This window comes from Leopardus geoffroyi, chromosome B1, assembly GCF_018350155.1.
Source record: "Leopardus geoffroyi isolate Oge1 chromosome B1, O.geoffroyi_Oge1_pat1.0, whole genome shotgun sequence".
NCBI classification, from domain to species: domain Eukaryota; kingdom Metazoa; phylum Chordata; class Mammalia; order Carnivora; family Felidae; genus Leopardus; species Leopardus geoffroyi.
In genome coordinates this window covers 189821243-189838719 of record NC_059327.1, presented here as the reverse complement: position 1 = coordinate 189838719, position 17477 = coordinate 189821243, and the positions used below count along the sequence as shown (strand labels likewise).

General features: G+C 35.8%; 1 long non-coding RNA gene across 1 annotated transcript; it reads right to left on the bottom strand.

Annotated features, from left to right (window-relative positions):
- Positions 1–1286: 1286 nt before the first annotated feature.
- LOC123583596 lies at positions 1287–8867 on the bottom strand. Its single transcript, XR_006704971.1, has 4 exons — positions 8854–8867; positions 4834–4839; positions 2208–2210; positions 1287–1383 (listed from the first exon to the last, which is right to left on the bottom strand). It is a non-coding gene; the product is annotated as an uncharacterized LOC123583596 (long non-coding RNA).
- Between the last annotated feature and the right edge of the window lie 8610 nt (positions 8868–17477).

The window sequence follows — 17477 nt, the reverse complement described above, 5'->3', positions numbered from 1 at the left end:
TGTGAAAGCAATTAGATTTCATTAAGCAAGACAGGAAATGTTTAGAAGATAAGAGGAAACTAACAGAAGACCAGCCCTCAAATAAAGAGTGCAACATGATCTCAGGTGAAAATTTAAATTAATACTGAAATGAGCTAGTGAGTTATTTGTCATGAGCTGTTGCTTGTTGGTAATAACGTTAGAAGAAGTTTACCAAAAAAAGCCCCAAGAAATCGAAATTTGGCTGTTTTACTTTTCACAAGTAAAAAAATACGTATTAAAATTTTTTGATATGTGTCTTTAAATCAAAAGAAAGTACACATGAACTATGTAGCAAATGACATTGCGACAAAATATAAGAATTTAGAACAAGGAAGAAAAAATGTTTTTAGACATATAAAGGAGAAAGAATATTACAAATAATCACCAATTTCTGTAAGGACTGTTTTCTGGCCATTTCTTTTCACTGACTTATTGAGATAATTTCACATATCATAAAATTCATCCATTTAAAGGGGTCAGTTCAATGGTTTTTAGTATATTCAGCGTTGTGCAACCATCACCATAATCTAATTTTTGTCATCTTTTTAAATAACAGCTTCATTAAAATATAATTCACATACTATAAAATTCACCTTTTTAAAGTGTATAATTCAGTAGTTTTTAGTATATTCAGAGCTGTGCAATCCTATCCACTATTTAATTTCAGAATATGTCCTCACTCGGAAAAGTAATTCCTTATTAACAGCTAATCACTGCCTATTCCTCCCTCCACCCCTGAAAACCACTAGTCTGTTTTCTGCCTCTGGATTTATCTTTCCTGGATATTTCACATAAATAGAAATATGACCTTTTATGTCTGTCTTCTTGCACTAAACATAATGCTTTCCAATCGATCCATGTTGTAGCATATATCAGAACTTCTTTCCTTTTGATGATCTAAAAATATTTGGATGTATGGATATATCACATGTTATTTACTCATTCATCAGTTGATAGCTTTGTTGTTTCTCCTTTTTGGATATTATGAAAAATGTTATTATGAACATTTGTGTACAAGTTACTTTTTGTACAAGTCTTCGTGTGGACACACGTTTGTAGTTGTCTTCGATATATACCTAGAAGTGGATTACTGGGTCATAAGATAACTCTATTCTAACTTTTGGGGGAACTGCCAAACCGTTTTTTAAAGTAACAGCATCATTTTACATTCCCACAAGCAGGGTATGATGGTCCCAATGTCTCTAACCCTTGTTATTGTCTGTCTTTTTGGTTACAGTCACCTTAGTATGAGATGCTATGTCATAGTGGTTTGGATTTGCATTTCCCTAATGACTAATGATATTGAGCATCTTTTCTAATGCTTATGGGCAATTAGCATATCTTCTTAGGAGAAATGTTTATCTAAATCCTATGCCCCATTATAATTGGATTTTTAAAAATCTTTTTATTGTTGATTTGTATTTCTTGCCATTTTTAGATTTAAAATAGTCTTTTAATTTTTATGGAATAAATTTGACATACAACATTGTGTAAATTTAAGGTATACATGTATTACTTTGATATATTTATATGCTGCGATATGATTGCCACTGTAACAATATTTATCATATTATATAATTCTAGTGCAATATCATTGTCTATATTCATTAAACTTGTGCATTATATTTTTAAGGCTTATTTATTACTCATTGCAAGTTTGTACTTTTAAACAACAACAATTAAAATATGGTCTTGAGAGAAAATAGAAATTTGATAACATTGAACAAATGCTGCTCTTTTTGCCTTTTAAACATTTGAAAGAACGTGAGTAACACATTTGCATATAAATATAAAAGATGGTGAAATTACAATAGAAATGATAGCAATTTGGGATGCCTGGATGACTCAGTCAGTTAAGTGTCCAACTTCGGCTCAGGTCATGATCTCTCAGTCCGCTAGTTCAAGCACCCCATTGGGCTCTGTGCTGCTGGTGAGGAGCCGGTGTGGGATTCTCTCTCTCTCTCTCTCTCTCTGCCTTCTCCACCTGCGCTTTCACTCTTTCTCTCAAAATAAATAAACTTTTATTTATTTTTATTTTTCTTAAGTTTTTTTTAAATCTTTATTTATTTTTGAGAGAGGGACAGAGTGTGAGCAGGGGAGGGTCAGAGAGAGAGAGGGAGACACAGAATTTGAATTAGGCTCCAGGCTCCCAGCTGTCAGTAGAGAACCTGACATAAGGCTCGAACTCACTAACCGCAAGATCGTGACCCAAGCTGCAGTCAGACGCTTAACCCACTGAACCACCCAGGCGTCCCAATAAATAAACTTTTAAAAAAGAAATGACAGCAATTCAATATATAAAATTAAAATATTTTAAATATTTTCTGTGATCTGATAATTTATCTATGGGACCTTTTTACACTGGTCGAACGTGACATGTAAAATCCATAGCTCATTTCTGAATTTAAATATTGCTTTATAAAATTTGGTGACAATTTCAGATACTACTGCTTCTACACAGCAAAATTTTCCAAAGTTGAAATTTATACAGGAAAATTAAAATCCCTAAACAGTATATGGTAATTTAATTTGGCATTACTGTCAGTGAAACTTTTAACTGTAAAAATATTACTTAAGGGAAAAATGATTTCCTCTCAAAATATGTAATACTTCATGAATATATATTTTTATTATTAATGTAAACATCTCCAGTCCATCACCAAAGGTCTCAACCATAATCCATAATAATTAATACAGTCGTCTTGCCATTTTTCCTTATTTTAGTCAATGAAAGCCACAGTTCTATACATGTTTTTCAATTTTTCTGTATTCCTTGAAGGTCAAGACATGAGGATATGATATATTTATTTAACAGTTAGCTTTATCTATAATTTCAAAATATCTATACATGTCCATTTGTTCTCTTGTCCTAGACTGGCCTGGTCATGTTTATCGAGTTTCTTTATTATTTTATTTTATTTTATTTTATTTTATTTTATTAAAAAAATTTATGTTTATTTATTTTTGAGAGAGAGAGAGACAGAGTGTGAGCAGGTAAAGGGGTAGAGAGATGGGGAGACAGAGAAAGCGAAGCAGGCTACAAGCTCTGAGCTGTCAGCACAGAGCCAACGTGGAGCTCGAACTCACAGACCGAGAGATCATGACCTGAGCCGAAGTCGGACACTCAACTGACTGAGCCGCCCAGGCGCCCCTAATTTTTTTAATGTTTATTTATTTTTGAGAGAGAGAGAGAGAGAGAGAGACCATGAGTGGAGGAGGGACAAAGAGAGGGAGACACAGAATGCGAAGCAGGCTCCAGTCTCCCCGCTGTCAGCACAGACCCCAATGCGGGGCTTGAACTCAGGAACTGCGAGATCATGACCTGAGATCAAGTCCGATGCTTAACCAACTGAGCCACCCAGGTGCTCCAGGTCATGCTTATTAAGTGGATTAATTTAACACTTTGTGAAGTATGGGTGGATTATTATGGTGTATATTTTAAAATTATACAAAATGAATCAGTGAAGAGAGGTTAAATATGAGTCTCTCCCTCTTAATCTTGGAAGGTCCTAGTTTGCTTCCCACAATTGTGTTGAGAGTGGGAAGCATCAGTCTGAGGAAACAAAAAAAAAAAAAAAAACCTACAACCAATCTAAAATAACATCCAGAAAAGAAATGTGAGCAGCTATTACATGTTGCCAACTGTACCGAACAGATTAAAAGCCCTGTAACATTATCAAGAAAATTGTACAGAGAAAATATAAACCCACATTATAAATGTCTGAGATTGTTGATAGACTTAAAATGGCTCTGAGTCCCCTCTTTTAGTAGGCATGCAGTAGAGGGAGAAAGTCACTCAGCCCATAAAGAAAACGTATTCTTATGTAATGCTGGCCACAGATGCGGCAAATTGGGTAGAGCCAAAGACCATGGAGAAAAGTAATCAATTTGAAACTCCTCTGTGAGGAAGCAAAATCAGTTTCTAATCAAGGAACATTCCCATTCCATTCTCCCTTCCCAAGATGGAAGGTCCTCCCCACCTCTGCCTGGTAGGACTTCAGAATTATTGGGGGTCAGATCAGTTTCTGCCATGTACCCACTATTCTTCCTCTTTCTAAATGGGAGAGTTTAATGCAGTTACTCTGTCCCTGTTCTACTATTGAATATTTGGAGAGCACGGGAAGGTAGCTTATCTTTTGTGTTCATTAGTGTCCAGAGCAAGAGAATCCATACTTAAGTTTGATGTGGAGTCTGTTACGTCATACCCAGAAAGCCTAGGCTTAGAGTTTGACCCAGGGACAAAATGGTACCTGTGGGCTGACTTCTTTAGGAAAGAGTTGAATATGTTTTCCACATGGGAGGCAGAGTGAGTTGAATATTTGGTGAGCTGAGAGTGCTAATCCGTAATGCTGTTCTCAAGTAGTTTCAATGTTCAACTTCCTAACCACAGGGAGAATTACACATCCTCTCCTAGTTATTACTGAATGGATCATGTGGCCAGATCTGGTCAGTGATGATGAAAGTGGGAAGTCACTTTCAGGATGGAGCTTTTGTTGCTGTGTAAGAGTCCGCGATGACCAGCAACATTTGAAACAGTAGCTGTTCTATCTGCCCCAGTCCAAAGGGATGAACCAAGGAAGTAAAGCTCCCAGCTGACCCCCAACAGATAGGTAGGTGAGAGGTAGGTGAGATGACTTTTGTTGTTACGAGCCATAAAGAGATAGGAGGTGTTTATTACATTATAATGGAGACTTTCCTCATGGCTGGAGTGACATATGGTGGCTATAGCTTTTTTAATAAAAATAAGGCATTCTTCAAAGTAAATGGTTAAACATTTAATGCTCAAGCTGGTGAAGAAACATGAATCATGACTATTATCTCAGATTTATTTTTTAAATTTGTTGGTTTGATTGAAGTTCAGCCAGAAAAGTGTGATACTTTTCCCAGTGAAAAGCAGATTAACTTTTAAATTTGAGGTCTTTTACTCCATTTACAGTATTTACAGTTATTGCTGGCAGCACAATGATTTTGGAATAATGGAAGCTAATGTGACTCTTTACTCCCAATTTCTCCCCAGGATACTTGGCAGTTTCTCTCAATCTTCTGGTTCCTTTCTCAAAACAGCTGGGACTTAATTCTGAAAATGCAGAGAGACAACATTGTCCTACAGCTTTTAATTGCCAATTAAGCAGGTTTCAATTTATGAATCCATTTCATCTGTGATTAAAATGGAGTTCTTTTTTTTTTAAAGGTTTTTAAACACTATGAGGACTTCTTCACATTCCTTACCTGAGTAGATAGAGTTAATAGAGTTTTAATCGGCAGCCATAAATAAAAATAAATGTCTTTATAAAACAGTTGAAGGGAAGTAAAATGTCTGTACAGTAATGTCTTGTATCTGTGCAATGGTAATAATATTGCGTTCTGTTTATAGAAATATCAAGCAGATAATTACATGAAAAATCATCATTGTAAATTAATTAAAAGATACTGAATAGTAAAAGTGCATAAATATCAAAATACTGTATATGTATATGATATGTATACATCATATATATGTGCATATCAGATATATTTGTCAGGTATAAGCACGCGCATGAAATTCTCAAATGGAAATTTTCTTAGAGAAAAAGCAATGGTATATATGTTCATGTTCAAAATAATGTTTTAAAATGTATTTTTAGAAAGGACCCTTGACTCATATTTGGATTTCATTGCCAGTCTTAACTAAATTAAATTATTCACTGTATCTATTTTCCTGGGTTGGTGGGGTAGTGTTTATTCATGTAATCAGTTCTGGAGTAAAGATTTCTCATTTGGTTCCTGCTGTACTACCAAAGTTAAAACATGTATTATATTAAGGGAAAATAATGTCTGAGTAAATTATTATTGAACATGACTCTTTCTGTTATTAATGGCTTATTGATTTATAGGTTCCCCCCCCCCCGCCCCCGCCCATGACTTATTTCTCTATGTCTCCATGGACTCCAAATTGGAGGAAGACATAATATTTTTTCTCCCTATATTTAGTATTAAGGGTAGCAATCCTGATACTAAGATGGTCAGGCAGTTGAAGGGGTAAAAAAAGCCCTGTTTGTTTAAAGTAGGAAACCCTAGAACCAGACTCCACATTCCCCAAATCTCCTGTATGGAACACCACCCTCTTGTATACTGGTTCTCAATCTTGGCTGCACATTAGATCATGTGGGAGTTTTAAGAAATTCTGATGCCCAAGCACACCCTGAATCAATTAAGTATAAATAGTTGGGGAATGTGTCAACTTGATTGGGACATGAGGTGCCAGATATTTGGTCAACCATTACTCTAGGTTTTTCGGTAAGGGTGTTTTTGGATGTGTTTAACATTAAAGTGATAGACCAAGCAGAGTAGATTGCCCTTCCTAAGGCAGAGGGACTCATCCAATTAGTTGAAGGTCTGAATCCAACAAAAAGGCTGACCTTCCCCAGAATAAGTGGGTATTCCTCTTTCATGACTGCTTGGAGCTGGAACATTGTTTTTGTTTGTTTGTTTGTTTGTTTTTCTGCCTTTAGACTTGCACTGAAACATCTGTTCTTACTGGGTCTTGAGCCTGCTACAGCTATGCTCTTACTTCATAAGTTTCTTTTTTTACACTCCTGTTATTTTTATTTTTTAGTATAAAGATCTTACTTTATTGTGGGGAAATAGGTTCTACTTACATAAATGAGTTAGAAAAAAAGCTTAGGGAGGAAAGCCACCACCATGGGCAAAACTGCCTGAGGTTAGGAACCGAGATATTGTAAAGAGATCACGAGTAACATTACTTTACATCTGATGTCAATGTACTATTGTACTTTGGTCACAAACTCCACTTGACCCCCAAACCCTTTGCTTCTTACACACACAAATTAATGATTATTGTCTGATTGTTTTCTCCACGTTCCCGTGTGTAAGATCTTATTTTCTTCATGTTCACCACGTGGGTAATATCTTTGAGCTCAATAATATGGAGACAAAACCCTTGTTAGGGGCTTCTGTCTCCTCCCAGACATTAGCTTCTCTCCTATTGAACTCTGTGTCCACTCTCTTGCTGGACAAGAGAGAACTCCAGACCCATAGTCTGCAACACTTTATTTCAAAATATGATTTAGAAAAGAGTGTCAAAATTTATAAAGTAAAATTGGATAGGAAAAATGAGTAGACAAATAGCCCAAAGTTCTGAAATGCAATGGAATAAGAGCAAACAGGTATGTAAAAATGTTAGGAAAATAACATGAAGACTGTCATACAGTTAACATGCATAAGTGTATACACAATACCTAATGGCATACACAAAATTCAACTTTGAGCTCTCAAGCTATTAAAAACAAACAAACAAAAAAAAAATGAAGAGAAACAATAGCATTTGTAAGAATCATTATATCCATAATGTAACATTTATCTGTAATAATGGATAACATTTAATGAGCACTCTCCCTTGCCACAATCTAAGCAACTTATGTTAATTTACTTAAATATCATAACAATACCTTGAAATAGGTATTATTATCATCCCATTATTAGAGATTAATTAAAAAAAGAGGGACATTTAAGCCAAGGTCAGAAAACTATTAAGTTGTATGACCTAGATTGAAATTCAGGCAAATCAAGTACAAAACCAATGTTTTTAACCACAATACTATTACCACCTTCTAGATATTGACATCGTTTTTAACTTTTTTATTTTGAAATAATTATAGGTTCACAGGAGTTTTCAAAGATGGTACAAAGAGCTCCTATACACAATTCACCCAGTTTCCCTCATGGTTACATCTTAATTATATGGCAGAACCAAAATCAATATGGTACAATATCAAAATACATGCACACATTTGGTACAGCCTGTGTGTGAAGTTCTTGACATCGATTTGTATAATCACCACTGCCATCAAGAGCAGAACTATTTCATTACCACGAAAAACTCCCTTGAGCTATCCTTATTATCAACGTCCACTTCTTTCCTCCTAACCATTCCTCACACTTGGCAACCACCAATTTGTTCTTCCCCTCTTTAATTTTGTCACTCTGAGAATGTTCTTTAAATTTAACCATATCGTATAAGGTGTTTTGAGACTAGGTTTTTCACTCAGGCTGACGTCTTTGAGATCCATCCATGTTGTTGTATCAATAGTGTGTTCCTTGTTATTGTTAAGTAATAGTCCGTGGTATAGATATATGACTGTTTCATCCTTTTGTTGTAGAGCATTTTGGCTGTTTATAGGTTTTGGCTTTTACAAAGAAAGCTGCTATAAAAATGTGTGTACAAGTTCTTGTGTGGAGATATGTTCTTATTCTGGAAGAATAAATATCTAGGAAATTGGTGGCTAGATCATATGGTCAGTATTTAGTTGTTGCTGTTGTTTTTTAAGAAAAGGCTAAAATATTTTCTAGAGTGGCTGTACCATTTTACATTCCCACGAACAATGCATGTATTCAATTTTTCTATATTCTTTCCAAGTGTGGTATTATCACTATGTTTTCTTTTAGTGGTTCTAGTACATGTGTAGGGATATCTCATCATGGACTAGCTCTGTTTTTGTGTATATAAGTCTATGTAGATGTGGTTGTGGCCACTCTAGAAATCAGGACATCTGGATAGCCATCCTGGCTTTGCCTTCTGTTTGTTCTGCAATCTGATATAGATTTTAAGTTGTATGAATCTCTATTTACATTACTGAAAAATGGGAATGATGATATCCTTGTCCCTGTGAAGATGAAAAGATAAAATATTCGTTGAAGTATAATTAAAAATCATTCTCCTTGGCAACGTAAATCCACTGCTTTTCATGCAGGGAAATTTTCTCTTAACATATTTAGCAGCTTGGGTTTTTCCTTCTTTTTAGTTGTTCCCACTAACCTATTTCAACCCAGCACTTGCCCAATTTTTACTTTTCCTAAAGTGAAAAACCACAAACCATTGAAGACATTTTAGTCTCTGTTGTTGTCAATGATGTTAAAATGAAGAAAGCTCATAAACACATTTTCCCTATTTGTTATATGCAGTGACCATAAAATCACAGACTGTTACAGCTTGAATGATATTAGAAAAATCATCTAGTCCATCCTCATAATTTCACAGATCAAGAGCCAAAGGCTCAGCTGGCTTAAATAACCTGTGCAGGTTCCCACAGCTAATTGAGAACAGTTACAGGAATAACCTCTACATGTGTAGAGTTCTCAGCTATAGTAGCTTTCCCATTAAAAACTGTTGGACCAAAAAAAAATTTTAAAAATAATAATAAAAAAAAATAAAAACTGTCGGACCATCTGTGAAAGCCCCCCTCTTCTTCCATTGTTATATTACATCTTTCTCTGTTTACTGTTTGTGTCTTTATGCACACATTTCCTTTATATCTCTCCTGCACAATTCTGGTTCCCATACCATCACTCAAAATGGCCAACACCTTTCTCCCATCTGAAAATCCTTCCTACACCTTCCTACACATACTCTTACACCTACATCAAATCCTTCCCCCGCCTCCACCCCCTCCACACACTCTTCCCAGTTAGACTTATTTCCCTTCCTTCCGTTACTGCCTTTAGCTATCTTCAGACCCCAGTCTTCCTCCTTCTCCATAAATAGTTCCCCACTCAGGATCATCCACACCTCTGTCTCTCACAGCCCATAGTCCAAACTCAATAACTATGACTCCTCAAGGACTTTCCCTTCTCCATTCCTCAGTATCTTTGCATGCAATCCTTAGCCCTTCATATTGTTTAGGGATAAAGAATTTTAGTTTTCCTACTTGTGATTTCAATAATATTTACAGATGGAATAATTCAGTATGTAACTTTTGGTTCTTGACTGTTATTTTTTTTCAATTCATAGGAAGTTGCAAAGCAATGTAGAGGGAGGTACCATGGACTCATCATCCTGCCTCCCCAATATTAGCATATAACATAACTAGAATACAATATCAAAACCAGAATGTTGACATTCATACAACCCACAAAATTTATTCAAATTTCTCCAGTTATACTGCGTGTGTGTGTGTGTGTGTATGTGTGTGGGTGTGGCTTTAGGTAATTTTATCACCTATGTAGGTTTGTGTATGTAACCACTGCCACAATCAACATACTTTACTGAACCATCTCCAAAAGGCTCCCTCTTGCTACTTCTTTATAGCCACATCACTCTCTCCCATGTATGTCCTTCACCCCTTTCAACCACTAATTGTATTTCATCTCTATAAATTTGCATAAATATTTTGGATTTTATGTCCTCTTGGTGAATTGACCCTTTTATCATTACACAATGTCCCTCTCTGTTTCTAGTAATTTTCTTTGCTCTGAAATATGCTTTATCTGATATGTATATAGTTACTCCTACCTTCTTTATATTAATGTTTGCATGGTATACATTTTTCCATCATGTTACTTTCTAACTACTTACTTGTAATGTTTGAATTGAGTTTCTTATAGACAGCACATAGTTGGGTCATGATTTTGAACCTACTCTGCCAATCTGTTTCTTTTAATTGGAACATTTATATCATTTATATTTGATGTAATACTTGATATATGTTAGAGCTCAAGTCTGTCATTCTCTTTTTGTTTTCTATTTGTTTTCAGTGGTTTTCCTTTATGTTATATTTTTCAGGCTTTCTATGGGTTATTTGAAGATGTTTTGGAACTCGATTTTGATATCTCCATAGTGGTTTTGAGTATATCTCTTTGCATACTTTGTGTGTGTGTGTGTGTGTGTGTGTGTGTGTGTGTGTGTGTGCTCGTTCTGGGCATAACATTGTATATACATAACAGTGTGCTAGTGTTGATATTTTACCAGTTTGGATGAAGTGCAGAAACTTTACCTCCCTTTCTCTTTACCCTCGCCTGTTTATAATACCGTTGTCTTTATTATTTTGTCTACAAACACTGAGAATCACATAATACAGTGTCATAATTTTGCTTTAACCATCAAACATGATTTAGAAAGCACAAGAATGGAAGGAAAATAGACCATCTTTACCCATATTTTTACTCTTTGCATTGCTTTTTCTTCCTGATGTTCCAAGATTCCTTTCTTTATAATTTCCTTTTGTCTTAAAGAACTTTCTTTAGCCATGTCCTTAAGGTAGGACTGCTGGATTTTTTCCCCCTAAGAATGCCTTGGTATCCCCTTTCACCATCTGACTGGCATCAGTTAATTGTCTTTTTCTCATTCAAATTGTGGTTTTCTCAGTTCTTGGTATGGTGAGTGATTTTCCTATTGTATCCTAGACATTCTGGTTATGTTAGGAGACTCTTCATCCTATTTAAATCTTCTATTTTAGCTTGTAGTCGCTGTGTTTAGATTTAGCATGTAGGGCCTGGCCTACTTATGTGGACTTTAGTTTCCAGAGTTTGCAATGCAATTTTGGTCTGTTTCACTCTCCTGGTGAGAGCTGCTGGGGCTCCTGCTCAGTCCTTTCTGTGTCTTGCCTGTGGGAGCTGAAGTAATATCCCGGGTCATCTGCCAGGTGGCAGGGGGCAGGGAGTGAGGGGACAGTGGAGAGCCAGAAGACATTGGGCCTGAGTCTCTCATGCCACTGAGTGGAGGACAGGGAAATGCTGGGTGCCACCAACGTTTCCCTGCAGACGCATCAGCTTGTCTGCTGGTGTCCTGACCATTGTGCAGCAGTGGTTGGGTAGAGGTCAGCCAGCTGATGTTAGGCAGCAGCGGGTTCAGGTTTCCCACTAGGTCTCTCATGGGCTTGCCCTTTCCTGGTACTACGTGAGACAGAAAGAAAACCCAGGAAACTCACACTGCTGTCAAGCCTTAGTTCCTGACCTTCTTAGCCAGTCCGCTTACTTTTTTTTTTTAATTCTCTGGGCCCTTTTATTATAACCTGTTGAATTATTTGGATGGCATTTAGTTGTACTTAAAGACGAGAAGTGGGGATATGTGAGCCTAGGACATCTTGTTTCAGAACTGGAAGTCTCCAAGTGTTTATGTATTAACTTACTTCATCTTCACAACTTCTTTGAGGTAGGATAATATACAATCTCTTGTTTTCCACATATGAGAGTTTAAGGAAGAAAAATAAAAGTAAAAATTATGATCCTGGAAAAGCTACTAATGAGGAGGAATATATAGATGACACAAATGCACAAACGAAAATGTTATGACTATAATTCCAAACAGATTTAGCCCCAAATAAAGCAATTTGGAATAAATGAGCCAGCTTTTAGAAGTTACTTTATTTTGATACACTTTTTAAAACGGCATTAGAATTTGCATTTTATTTTGCATAATTTTTCATTATATTGCTTGGGCAATCATACTAAAGATAATTTTTCAGTTGTGATATCTTACAATCATAAGGAGGAACACGCAGCTTTGAGTAGATTCTTCTTACACAGTAAGATACGACTAGTTAGCAACACCTTAACTACTATTTTTCTGTTTTCAGGCATTGTGCTTCTTGAAAAGTTAAACACTGTTTATACTTAGAGATTCTTCTTTCTATAATGTTTTTTTTCCCCTAAATTGACAGAGAAAATATATTACAGAATTTCCATGTCATTTCAGTGGAAAAATACCCCTTTGGTTTTATTCCCTTTTATATAAAGACAGTGTATCCTAAGTTATGAAAGAGAAACAAAAGCAGCGATGCTCACCACTATACCACCAACGCTGTGCAATGAAAGAAAGAATTCCATTACTATGGAAAGAAGGAGAATAAAAGGGTTGGCTCGAATCAGATTGTATTCAGCCCAGTGAGTCTTGACTAAATGTGTGTATGTTGTTGCTTACATTCACCATCTTCAATTAAAAATAGGCATAGTGCAAATAAGAATATTAGGACATTGTTTGACAGTTTATATAGATCTTTCATATCCATAGTTTTCATTTTATTATCATGAATTTCCTATGATTCATGAATTAGTAAGAGGCCTGCTGTTTTCGACTCTGGTTGCTTGGGTTAAGATCCTAGCTCTACCCTTTCTTAACTGAGCAACCTTACACAAGGTACATAACCTTTCCTGGCTTCATTTCCCTCCTTGCCACAGCAATGTGGGCAAGTTACTCAACCTTCCTGTCCCTCAACTTTCTCATCTCTTAGGTAAAACAGTTTTCAAGGAGGATTAAATGAGAATAGAAAGTAAAACACTCTGAATGATGCCTGCACATAGTAAATACTTAATAAATGTTACTTATTCTTATCTTCATTCTATACATGAGGACCATCTGGTTCAACAGATAAGCACATGCAAGAAATGGATATGCAGCATATCTTGTACTAATTTATTTTATATTAAAATGAAATGAATTTAAATTTTCTTTAAATGCTTTTGCAAAATTGCATTTCAGAGCTGAAGAAATAGAGAGAGCAGTAGATAATACTGAGGAAGACATTTACTGCTTGTCACAGAGCAGCCCCTTCGGAGCTCAGAGCTTTTATCTTTACAACATCCCTTTGAATTTTAACATAACCCTTTAGGAAACTATGACCTCACACATTGAATAACCACCTCTTTGGACTAAGGCCAGCTCAGTCCTGTCACATGCTTTGTATTGCCAGGGAGCTAAACATTATTTTTTATATTAAATTTAGCAATTGATATGATGACAGGAAATACTTCAGACCCCAATGAAATGAAATGCTATCCCCCTAAAAATAATTAAGTAATTAATTAAATAATTAAGTAGATCGAGGTTTCAAAGAATTGTAACCGATCGTTATGTATTTAATTACATCAGTAAAACATTTGTGGAAATTTGCTTTCTCTTTACTCTAGTAGTGTCTGTAAATATCCTTAATTTTGACCATTGGCTTGCAAAACCCAAAAAACTTACTGTTTCTTTACAGAAAAAGTTTGCCAACTCTTCGACTAAGACACTAATGTGACTCTTTCTCTGAGAAAATGGCTTTTTGTCCATCAGGCAACCTTGAACTTTGAACTACAATTTTGCAATATTGGTTATGAGCAACTTCTGTTAATCAGAGCTGATTATTATCTAAAATATATAATATTTAGCCTTGGAATTTGAAATTATTTTACTTTTAATTTATGTTAGACTAGAGCAAATTCTTTGTAATTTTAGCCTGATATTATGACCCATAGGAGGAAGGTCAACTTTTCTTAAACTAGTAGGAGCCTGCAGAAGGTATGAGGGGTTTCTGTCCCTTCATTCTCAAGGAACACAGGAATATTTTTTTTTCTCTTGTGAAAATCCAGGAGGCACATTTTTAGATTTAGTGAAGTCAAAAGATCAGGCAACTTAAAATCATTTACAATGGTATTTCCTTTTCCCTTGATGGTTAAATTCTTGCCAATTTATTTTAACCTCATAAAACCATTAAAATGTTTCTGTGTATTTTCCCTTGGGCTTTTTAATGTTAATGTGTATTTTTAACCTGCATCATTGGGTATAAACTATTCCTTTAACGTTTTGTTTTTGTTGTTCTTGCCCAATTATACTATATAATGTTCGAATGCCTTTCTACTCCACCTTCACATCCCCTAAAACACTTTTGCCCTAATTATATATAGAACAAGTCATTACCCAGTGTAGTCAAATGATAGAATTTGAGAAAGTGTATCATGTTTATGAGATTTTTGGTATCAGACCAGAACTCTAATTCCTACTTTGCCACTTACTAGCTGGCAAGAACATGACCAGTTGAATATGTTCCCATGAACCCAAGTTTCCTTAACTCTAAATGGGGGGTCAAAATAGTCTCTAAATCAGAAGTTTGTTGTGACCATGCAAAGAACTAAGTGTTTGGAACACAGACATTATTTAATAAATATGCAACTACTAAGATCTAGGAACTGTTTATGGTTCAACTGGTCTAATCCCAACATTATATAAATGAGAAAAACTATGGCCAGAAAATCTAAGTGACGTATCCAAAGCTTCCTAAGCATTCTTACTTAGCAGCATATCTCAGGTTTTAAACTTTTCATTTTAATGTTACTAAGCCACCAACAAGTTATTTTATTATGGCAAAAGAAAACCAACTTCACCCCCTCAAAGGGTACCATGGGATATGAGTATCATGAAACTAATCGTATCTATCGCTACTCTTTTGTTCATGGATTACTGCAGGCATGGGCAGGGCGTGGTCTTTCTTCTACTCATAAAGTAAAGCCCTAAACCTGCCCTGCCAGGATTTCCCAGGGCTCAGGACAAGAAGTTACTTGATCATTGTAATAATCGATGGAAATATCTAATCTAATCTATTATATATATATATATATATATATATATATATATAATCTATGTATATATATAATCTATATATATAATATATATGTATATATTATATATATATATATATATATATATATAATCTATGATCACAATACAAATGTTTTAGAAATATTTACCTATTAATAGCAGTAGTAATGTAGGGAAAAAGTGATACTGCCCTTTATTTAATGAAGACTTTGTTCTATGCCAGGTACTTTGTTCTATTGCTGTGTCAGTTTGACAGGTAGTATCTTAATCTTCACAATAATCATGAACAGCAGATATCGTTATTCCCATAATATGTAATATTAAACTGGAAAAACCATAAATATGGTGAATTTTTTAACTGGCTGAGACGTAATAATGAGAGCAACTTCCAAGATTTCTACTTCTCAAGACCATTTCTTTGGAAAATGAACCTAACTAAGCTTTTGTTGCCTCCGTGGGGCTGTACATAAAAATATTTTGGTGCCCCCTAGAGGTTATCAGGAACAGACAGTTGTCAAATGCCAGGCAAGGAGAAGCTGAATTCGGCTCAGCAGGCACCGTCCATCACTCAGTGCTGCTTAATTCTCTATACTTAAGTGGTTCAGAGGTAACCACAAAGTAGCTCTAGAAAGCAGTGGTTCTCAAATTTCAGTGAGCATCAAAACCACTTGGAGGGCTTGTTAGAACCCAGATTGCTGGCCTCCACCCCCAGATTTTCTGATTCTGTGGGTCTGAGGTGGGGTCTGCACATTTACATCTCTAGTCTCTGGTGTTTCTGAGGCTTCTGGCCCAGGAACCACACTGTGAGAAAAACTGCCCTAGAGAATCATCTCAAAGTTTAAGCCAACTCCAGAAGCTATTCGGGAATTAATATCCTTGGGGTGACTCTGCTGTGGACCTAGTTCTCCCCTACTCTCTTTATATAACCATAAATAGAGTATGTGGAGAGACATGAACATCTCCTATATGATGGTGACAGTTCCTGACGAATTATAGATTCCTTGATCCCTGGCAGTTTCAGAGGGTCTCTAGATAGAGTTGTGTGTAGGAGAACGAATTAAGATTTGAGGTCAGAGAACTCAGGTTTTGATTTCAGCTCTGCCGTTTAATCAGACCTGACTAAAGACCAGCGTCCTCAGCTGAATATGAGTAAAATATGTGGTTTTAACTCTAGCTCGGCACTTGGGGTACATGAAAAAAATTTAGCTAAATCTTAATCTCCATGAATTTGGTGTTCCATATCTGTATTTCAAATGCCAAGATGTTGTGAGAAAAATCAGTTAACTAACCTGAACACATTTTGCAACAATGGAAAATAGTAGCATGAAGGGTTAAAGCCATGGAATATATTCTGTCAGTTGCATGAATTTGATCAATGCTATTACTGTTACTACCTTTGTTTTCACTCATATTTACCTGTTTTTCATCAATTCTTTTTCTTATCCTCTTTCTCTAATTTCATAAACTTTTTTTCTCCAAAGAAAATGCAGATTGAGAGAATATTTGCTTTTTATTTTTTTTTAACTGTATGAGTATTTAATTGTCTAAATTGTTTTCTAAATTATTGTAGCAACTGGATTTTTTTTTTCCCTCTCTCTCTCAACATAATAGGAAACTTGAATGTTGACGACTCTAGTGGTTTCCACTTCTGTTTAATTCAGGTCAGGATTTATGGAGACCTCATGTGGTGACAAAAAGCACCACAGAAGGCTTTCCTCAGGATGGGTATAGCACAGTCAAAGAGAAATTCAAATCTCATTTGGGAGCAACATAATCCAGGAAAATGGAGACCTAGAAGTTAATGGCATTGAAGCATGCAAGGCCCCCAAGAAACATCCTACAGCAATACTGAAGGAATACTATAATAAGAGCCTTAAAAATGAGAAACCTGGTCACTCATGTCTACATTTCCCTCTATTAGCTGAAACACAGATAACGCAAAGAAATTAATGTGCCATGTTGCTAAGGAATGCGTTGCAGTCTTCCTTTTCCTCTTCATGAAATCCACCGGACAGATCTTCTTTTCTTAAATTTTTTTTTTAACATTTATTTATTTTTGAAACACAGAGAATGAGCAGGGGAGGGGCAGAAAGAGAGGGAGACACAGACTCCAAAACAGGCTTCAGGCTCTGAGCTGTCAGCACAGAGCCCTATTCAGGGCTACAACTCACAAACCATGAGATCACCACCTGAGCCGAAGTCGGACGCTTAACTGACTGAGCCAGCCAGGCGCCTCTGGACATATCTTCTTATTTAAATTTTCATCAAATTTAAAACCTGTTCCAATAGGCGTGTTGCTACAAATGTTATTTTCAGTTCTTTTCTCGGT